The sequence below is a fragment of the Polyodon spathula genome, chromosome 4, assembly GCF_017654505.1.
Source record: "Polyodon spathula isolate WHYD16114869_AA chromosome 4, ASM1765450v1, whole genome shotgun sequence".
Classification (NCBI taxonomy): domain Eukaryota; kingdom Metazoa; phylum Chordata; class Actinopteri; order Acipenseriformes; family Polyodontidae; genus Polyodon; species Polyodon spathula.
In genome coordinates, this window is record NC_054537.1 from 75,988,118 (window position 1) to 75,996,593 (window position 8,476).

At 47.1% G+C, this 8,476-nt stretch overlaps 1 protein-coding gene across 1 annotated transcript in view; it reads left to right on the forward strand.

Moving 5' to 3' along the window:
* The window catches only part of LOC121314864 (endothelin-1-like), a 5,495-nt gene extending 4,786 nt beyond the window's left edge, over window positions 1-709 (forward strand). Inside the window, exon 5 of the mRNA XM_041248582.1 lies at window positions 1-709. This exon is cut by the window's left edge and continues 1,023 nt beyond it. The gene's annotated coding sequence lies outside the window, so the exon portion shown is untranslated.
* Window positions 710-8,476: the final 7,767 nt, after the last annotated feature.

Sequence of the window (8,476 nt, forward strand, 5' to 3'; positions counted from 1 at the left end):
CTGCTGTTCATGCTGTCCATGATGTTATGTTATATATTCCATTTTTTTTTGGTCCAACCCCTGTATGTGCCTTGCTGTTCCAGGATGAATACCCATTGTTAACAAACAATGCATGGACACGTTTCAGTCCTTAAATAAACCTTACAAGTTTGTTTGTTAACTGTTTTATAAAACGAACCAATCCATTTGTACTTATACAAAAAATGGAGAAGATTGTGATCACTGTCACAAAGTAGAGTGTAACTGGCAGATCTAAACACTGACATAAACACTTCAGTGTTAATCCAGCTGGGATGACATATTAACATTACTACAAACAATTAAAAAAAAAAATACAATGAAATGAGAGCCACAGAAAACCAGGTTTTAAAACATTAGGGTGGTGTTAAAATCTGCCATTGTTTGGAGCAATAAAATAGACCCTGTCTTATTCAAGAGAGGCTTTTAATGCAACTAGCTTAGCTAGCTAACCATTGTCTTGCTAAAAATGTTGTGTATATTTTATATAAATATTTAAATTAAAATTGGTCACAGTATTTTATTGAAATATATATGGCTCTTAATATGATTTAACCATGTTAAATATGTGTTTAATACAGGCCATATTGGTCTATGATCATGCTGTATGTAATATCTTTATGAAAAGTTTTGAAATGTTGTTGTACCCAGAGGGGAAAAACCCTTTTGGAAATAAATATGATATAAACTACACATTTCTTGGAACTTCTGTTTCAGTCATTACTGAGAGGAAACAATCCTGCTCGTAGATAATGTCAGCACTTCCAATCCAGGTCTTTGTTCCAACCAAGTCCATAAGTATATAAATGAAACTAATTAATTCCCTGACCAGGCTCTAAAGCACTTAATGATTTAATTATACCAACTAACCCTGGAATGGAATGGCACTGCAGGAGCAGAGCTGCCTACAGCCCCTGTCAAGACCACACCTTTTTTGTACATGTTTGCATTACAAATAGCAGCAGAGCAGGCAGATGAAGACAGGCTTTGCATGCTTAACCTATAACTCATGCTGGCAGAAACTTTGATCTTTTCCTCTCTGTGGGGTCATTACCAGTGACCCTTTGATTCCATGACCTCGGTCAGGTGTGAAACAACCTCATTAAAGTTCTTTCAGTCTTTGTTGTCTAGCAAGGGCTGCTGCCTGGAAAACATACCGGCCAATGACCTGTGACACTTGGTCTGCTACAAAATGAAAACATGACACATGAGTCTGCAGACTTAAAAGTTAAGTCCCAGGGTCTGTGCAGAGCTGAAAGGAATTTTAGTTAAAGTATCCTTTCTATGTGAGAAAATGAACACAGCATTTAGACTGCAGTTTTTATTTTATTCACAATTGCAGATATGTAGTATTATCATCGACTGTGCTAGTGTCAGGAGGATTGCTTAATCCTACCTGTTTGGGAAGCTAGATCAATAGAAGAAATACTTTTCATAAGCACTAGCTTGCTGAGTTTCACCCCTTTCAATTCCAATCAGCTTGTTGGGTGTGTAACCACTGAAGGTTAACCATTTTCAAATAAGATACATTAAATAGAAAACATGGTTCAGCTTGTGTAATGCCAAATTAATATCATTTGTTATGCCTGCTGTCATTGATTATATTTTGTCTTAACCAATTTGAACCATCTTGTATCCTTTGTGCATTGCCAATGCCGATCATCTTTAAAATGCCTGTATAGCAATTTGTTGTTGTGTAGTTAGAAACAAAAAGAGTTCACAAGATTTAAAACAAATATAATGATCTGAGCAGCAGCTGAACTAAACACTGCTGTCCTTTAACTATGTATGAATCCTGAGAATAGATTTATCTTCAAGAAAAATACTTGTGTGAGAGGTTCAACTAGAGGCCATTATTTCCAATGGTGTGATATTACAGCACGTTATTTAGTTCCAATAATTATATCATAATCATATTTTGACACATTGACCCCCGTCATTGTATTGTACATCCAATCAGATATCTATTTTAGATATGTAGATACGTATTTTCAGCTTATGTATCTGTCTTGTGTTTATCCATTGGAATTAACTGCCTTGCTTCACTGCATCACAAACGCAGTTATAAACAGCATTAGCACCCTTACGCGCACGCCTAACCCTAACCTTAACCTTAACCCTCGAATCACATTTAACAATCCCTAGGCAGATTACTTTTGTACAGCTTTTCTTGCAAGGTATTATGATACCAATCACCAGTATGTGAGATTTCCCTGACTTTGAAACAGCTTTTCCAGTATCTCAGTAATTGCACTGAATTGTACTTCTGAATCCTGTTGTGTGCTTTTATCCCCTGTAAGAGGTGGTTTGAAGAGGGATGATCCTGTCTGCTGACACAGAAGCAAGGCAAGGTTATTTTTAGTCCTTTTATTATGGCTGGTCAAGTGTTATCAGTTTTGTCAACCTCCAAAGATGGTTTAAAACTTTGGTAACCCCCTTTTATCACAGAAAACGATGTAATTAGTGTGAATTCCTGGAAATGTATGTGTCTACAGATTAATACAACAGTTCCCTAACCGACACGCAGGTTGTCTATTCATGAGGAATTGTAGAACACACTTACACTCCCCCCACACACACCAGTATGTATCTGTATAAATGCACTGTAATGTCATCTTTTAAGCAAAGCCTTTAAAACCTTTCAGCAGTTTAATGATTATATTCATAAATCTGTTGTTGTAAACTTCAGACAGATGACAACAACACTGTAGGTAGGTCTCAAATTATTGTTTCATTATTATTTTTAATAACAGCAAAGAGCAAAAAGTGAATTGAGCTGTTCTTTCTGCTTTTCCCAAAAATGTCCTCTCTTGATTTGTTGGGACATCCTGAAAACTGTTCAAAATAATAGCACTGTGTGACGGAAAGATGAGTTCTGGTGATGAATCTTCCTCCCAACCTGTGAGGGCGCTAAAGAACGGGAGGAGAAGCATCTGGAAGGGCTGGCCTGACAGTTCGTTTCCGGGTCAGGGAAGTGGGTCAGCCTGGAGGGAAGCGCGACTCTGTTGTAAGACCGTATTGATTTGAGAGATAAACGAGAGGCAGCTGCAAGTAATAAGGCAGCTGCAACCGTTTATCTCGATATCATGCGGGATTACATATAGGGGCCAGGGTAACGCTGGTCTTTTCCTTCGTTTGGGTAAATGTTCGGAGAGAGAAGGAGCGAGAGAGGAGCTCTCGTTGTTACAGAGAATTACGTGTTGTGTTTTGTTGTGTTTGTTTGTAATTGTCTGCGTTTTGCACCACCAGACAGTTAACTCACCTGTCCGGAGCTGTCGACCAGGGTCAGCACAATCCGGATCACCACTGCACGGAACCGTCACGAAATATAGTGTCTTCACCCACCACAAGCACGTCTGCACTCACCCAGGACTGGTGACCGTGTGTTCGTTTTGTTCGGGACTGTGCCCTGTTATTGCTATCCCCGTGCTTTACACATTGTTGTGTATAGCCGGGGATTTATTATTTAACGGTCACCAGACCTGGATTATAAATAAAAGCACCTTTTCACTGGAAACTGTTGTCTGCCTGTCACTCCTGCATCGCATCACCGTTATACCTGTTCCCCTCCACTAGCCACTTTGCCACACGTGGTGTCAGAACACGGGACTATGGACCGCAACGCGCTGGCGGAGTTGCTGCAGGCACTGGAGACCAGACGGGATGCAGAGGAGAGACGGAGGGAGGAGCGCTATACGGCGCTCATTGAACGGGTAGGGCTGATCGTTGCTGCAGGAGCGACCCCTACCGGAACATCATTGATGTCGGCCCCGAAGGCACGGGCCATGAAAATGACGGCGGAGGATGATCCGGAGGCATTTTTGGTGGCGTTCGAGCGGCTGGCAACCGCGGCGGGATGGCCTCGGGAGTTCTGGGCAAGCCAGCTAGGACCTTGCCTGATCGGGGAAGCGCAGGCAGCTTACCAAGCCCTGAGCGACCAGTACGCCACTGACTATGACCTAGTCAAGCAGGCTATCCTCCGTCGTCTCAACATCACCGCGGAGACCCACCGGACGCGGTTCCGCGAGTACCGGAGAGCCCCGGAGACACGCCCCAGGGTGGTGGCACAGCGGTTGTGCGACCACATGGTCCATTGGCTGACCCCAGAGAAGAAGACCGCTCAACAAATGGGGGAAGCCATTGTGGTGGAACAATTCTGCCATGTGGTCGGCGCCGAAACTCAGGCGTGGGTACGGCGCCACAACCCTGACACCCTGGAGGAGGCGGTCAAATTGGCCGAAGATTTTGAGGACTCTTTGACGTCAGCCCGGGTCGGGATCCTGTCAGCCCCTGCCCTGCTCAGGAACCAACCTCTCCCTCCCTCTCCTCCAACACCACCACCATCACCCTCGGTCCCGGCACCCAGACCTCCCAGACCGCCGACCCCGTTGGGCCCCCTTGCCTCCCCCCCATGGAGACCGAGGATGGCCCCCAGCTGGGGTAGAGGTGTTGCCCCTGCCCCGTTGCCCTACCAGCAGCGGGACAGATATTTAACCTATGCCCCCTCTGTCCCTCCACTCTGTTTTAGGTGTAACCAGCCAGGACATAGGGCCAGGTCATGCCCCGCTGCTATGGAGTGTGACGTGGCTGCATGCAACTGGACACCTGGAACGGGTAAGCAGGGGGAAAACGGTTGGGAGGGGCCCTGTCTGATTGACGTGGTTTTAGGGAATGTGAAAACCCACGCGTTAGTGGACACAGGGTGTGAGCAGACCTTGATCAGGACAGCTCTCTTGGGCGGTATGTCGTGGCGGCCACAAGGTCAGGTGGCCATCTCCTGTATCCATGGAGACACGGCGGCATACCCCACCCTAAAAGTATATTTATCGGTAGGACCGATAAAACGTCACCTTGTAGTCGGGGTGGCGGAAAGGTTGCCGCACCCAGTTATTCTGGGCCGAGACTGGCCAAAATTCAAAGAATTGGTGCAAATAATGGCAGTCTCAGCCACACACGTAAACGTGGCAGAAAAAGGGAAAAAGGAACGGATTGGTGATGTGTTTCCTTTTCATACTGAAATGTTTTCCCCTCTGTTCCGTCCTAGAAAAACAAATAAGGAGAGACGGACCGCGAAATGGGAGGGAGCGTCTTTGAGACAAGGCTGGGGTCTGGTGGGAGAGTGCTGTAATGGGAACAAACGCCAGTCGAAGGGAGTGGGAACGCAGTGCGACCGAGAGAGCGAGGTTACTGGGCCGACTAGGGCAGAGGTTATTCCAGCCCCTCTCAATATACCGGACCCGTGGTACTCAAGCGCGGACCTAGTGTGGGGCCAAAAGAACGACCCGTCACTGGTGCACGCTTGGGGGCAGGTCCGGTCCATTGAAGGTAAGGATGTTGATGGCGCTGGGCCGCTAGTATATCCACATTTCAGTATAAAGGGGCAATTACTATATAGGGTAAACCTAGCCGCGGGCACAGGACAGCCTGTAACACAATTATTGGTTCCCCCGTCTTGTCGGACCGAGGTCATGAGGCTGGCGCATGATATCCCTTTTGCGGGGCACCTCGGAGCCGAGAAGACGAGGGAGCGAATATTGGCTCGATTCTATTGGCTCGGTCTTCATACTGATGTGTCGAAATATGTAGCCACATGCCCAGACTGCCAGCGAGTAGCGCCAGGTCGAGTGCGCCCCGCTCCTTTGGTCCCACTGCCGATTATTTCCACTCCGTTCGAGCGCATTGCAATGGACATAATGGGCCCGTTGCTACCTTCTGACTCTGGGTATACGCATATATTAGTAGTGGTGGATTATGCAACGCGATACCCAGAGGCAGTTCCATTGAGGTCCACTAGTGCAGCTGCAATAGCCACCGAGTTAGCGCAGATTATGGCTAGAGTAGGGATCCCCAAGGAGATTTTGACTGATCACGGAACCAATTTTTTGTCCAATACGTTACAGCAGGTGTACAAAATATTAAAAATACGTCCCATCAGGACGTCCGTTTATCATCCACAATCGGACGGTTTGGTTGAACGTTTTAATCAGACCTTAAAGTCGATGCTGAGGCGATTTGTAACACAGGAGCAGAAACATTGGGCATCGCTTCTTCCCTACCTCCTTTTTGCGGTGAGAGAAGTGCCGCAGAGTTCAACGGGGTTCTCCCCCTTTGAGCTCCTGTACGGCCGGCAGCCTCGCGGCATTCTCGACCTGCTGAGGGAGGGGTGGGAGGAGCACAAAGGCTCGTCTAAAAATGTAGTGAAGTATGTGCTCCTACTACGAGATCGGCTGGATTTGGTCGGTCGTTTGGCCCAAGACAACCTCAGATCGGCTCAGCACCGACAACAGCAGCATTACAACAAAAATGCACGGATTCGAACCTTTCGACCAGGGGACAAGGTAATGCTGCTACTTCCCTCATCTGAATCGAAACTGTGTGCTAAATGGCAGGGGCCGTATGAGGTGATTCGGGCTATAGGGAAAGTAAATTATGAAATTAGACAGCCCGATCGCCGAAATGAACGTGAAATTTATCATGTCAATTTATTAAAGCCCTGGCAGGCAAGGGAGGTCTTATTTATAGCCCCAGGCAATATGGAGGATGATTTAGGTCCCTGTCCAGAGACCCCGAGCACAAGAGCGATTTCTATGGGGGAACAATTGGTTCCGGATCAGCAAAGAGAGCTGCGTAAGCTTATTGAGGAGTTCAGCGATGTTTTTTCTGACGTGCCCGGCAGGACAAACTTAGTTGAATATGACATTATCTCTCCACCAGGTGTCACAGTGCGAGAGAGACCGTACCGGATCCCGGAAAGTCGACGAAGTGGCGTTCGCAAAGAGGTATGGGATATGCTCGAGCTTGGGGTGATTGAGCCTTCCAGGAGCGAGTGGTGCAGTCCGATCGTCATAGTGGCTAAGAAAGACGGCACCAACCGCTTCTGTGTGGATTTCAGAAAGGTGAACGCTATTGCTAAGTTCGATGCATATCCCATGCCTCGGGTCGACGAACTTTTAGACAGACTGGGAAAAGCGAGGTTTATTTCCACTCTGGACCTGACGAAGGGATATTGGCAAATCCCTTTAACCCGCAGCTCCAGAGAGAAAACCGCATTTTCAACACCAGAAGGGCTGTTCCACTTTAAAACCATGCCGTTTGGGCTACATGGTGCGCCCGCTGCCTTTCAGAGACTGATGGACCAGGTTTTACGCCCACATCATGAATATGCAGCAGCGTATATTGATGACGTGGTGATATACAGCTCCACCTGGCGAGAGCATTTGGCTAGGGTTGCAGCCGTTCTTCAGTCTCTAAGGGCAGCCCGGCTGACAGCTAACTTGAGGAAATGTGCGTTTGCCAAAACAGAGACTCAATATTTGGGATTTTTAATGGGGAATGGAAGGGTGAGACCTGTAGTCACCAAAATCCAGGCTTTGGTTGATGCAGCGATCCCCAAAACCAAGACTCAGGTGAGGTCACTACTGGGCTTAGCCGGTTATTACCGCCGCTTCATCCCCGAGTACGCCACAGTGGTTAACCCGTTAGTCGACCTCACCAAAAAGAGTGCTCCAAATTTAATTAAATGGTCAGCTGAGTGTCAGGGGGCGTTTGATACTATTAAGCGTACACTTTGCCAGGCCCCCACTCTTATCACACCAGATTTCACCAAGAGATTCATCCTCCACACCAACGCAACGGATGTAGGTTTGGGTGCAGTCTTGTCCCAAAAAGTAGCTGGAGTCGAACACCCGATATTGTACCTGAGTAAAAAAATGTTACCTCGGGAACGCAACTACTCCGTAGTCGAAAAAGAGTGTTTGGCCATTAAATGGGCTACTCACTCTTTACGATACTACCTGCTGGGACACTCATTCGATCTGGTCACAGACCACGCCCCACTCAAGTGGTTAAGCACAATGAAGGACAGCAATGCCCGGATAACTCGGTGGTATCTGGCATTGCAGCCCTTCATGTACCACATGGTACACCGTGCGGGGAAAGACCACCAAAATGCGGATTATTTTTCCCGGGAGGGGGGAGTAATGGGGAAGGTAGATTTAGCCGAGTGTTCCTTCGGCTCCACTCTGAGCGGTGGGATATGTGACAGAAAGATGAGTTCTGGTGATGAATTGTCCTCCCGACCTGTGAGGGCGCTAAAGAACGGGAGGAGAAGTATCTGGAAGGGCTGGCCTGACAGTTCGTTTCCGGGACAGGGAAGTGGGTCAGCCTGGAAAGAAGCGAGACTCTGTTGTAAGACCGTATTGACCTGAAAGGTAAACGAGGGGCAGCTGCAAGTAATAAGGCAGCTGCAACCGTTTATCTCGATATCATGCGGGATTACATATAGGGGCCAGGGTAACGCTGGTCTTTTCCTTCGTTTGGGTAAATGTTCGGAGAGAGAAGGAGCGAGAGAGGAGCTCTCGTTGTTACAGAGAATTACGTGTTGTGTTTTGTTGTGTTTGTTTGTAATTGTCTGCGTTTTGCACCACCAGACAGTTAACTCACCTGTCCGGAGCTGTCG